This window comes from Propithecus coquereli, unplaced genomic scaffold (assembly GCF_000956105.1).
Source record: "Propithecus coquereli isolate 6110/MARCELLA unplaced genomic scaffold, Pcoq_1.0 Scaffold57, whole genome shotgun sequence".
Taxonomy (NCBI): Eukaryota; Metazoa; Chordata; class Mammalia; order Primates; family Indriidae; genus Propithecus; species Propithecus coquereli.
Genome location: NW_012151618.1, coordinates 7,326,976 through 7,327,665, shown reverse-complemented (window position 1 = coordinate 7,327,665; position 690 = coordinate 7,326,976). Strand labels below are relative to the sequence as shown.

Below are 690 nucleotides of genomic sequence, written 5' to 3'. Positions count from 1 at the left end.
TATTTTGTTTCTTCCTGTATAATTGATGTATTCCAGCATATGCTATTAGTCTGTAACAAATGTTAAACTTTTATTCATATAAACAATAATTGTAAAGATCAAAAGCAATTGTTTAAGAAGCTAAGCAAAATGTAAATTACTTTCCTTCACCTGTGATCTGGTGGTAAAAACATTTAAAAAAGTTATAAATTACAAAGTCTGTATTTCAGAAGAATATACTCAAATTTATGTATGATCTTCCCTAATGACCGTAAAAATACATAAAAGCATGTATTATCAGAGTTTTAAAAATATGCCTATTTATTTTTTTAAACTGATAGATTTGCAGTGTCGAGTCTTTTATGCTTAATTCAAGTTTGACAGTACTGCATAGGGCCAATTTCCTTATGACAAATCTTCACTAAAGCAGGATATTAATTTTACTATTTGTTTCAAACTATAATATGTGTACTATAGTTATTACATACAAAGTACTTATTTATATCTTTTCTAATCTCTAGAAATGGTAATGATGTAGTCCTTAGGATTCATCTCCAAATGTAGAACTACTTAAGAAAATATATCAAATATTCACAAATTATTTTGTGTTTTCCCTCTACTCAGTTTTCAATGTAGAAAAGATAGTAAGTTTTGAATATCATAAAGGTTCTCAAACCCTTGTTGGTTAAATCTGCATATGGCTCAGTCTTT

General features: G+C 27.2%; 1 protein-coding gene across 1 annotated transcript in view; it reads left to right on the top strand.

Annotated features, from left to right (window-relative positions):
* The window catches only part of ADAM10 (ADAM metallopeptidase domain 10), a 178,252-nt gene that overhangs the window by 122,999 nt on the left and 54,563 nt on the right, over positions 1 to 690 (top strand). The window lies entirely within an intron of this gene.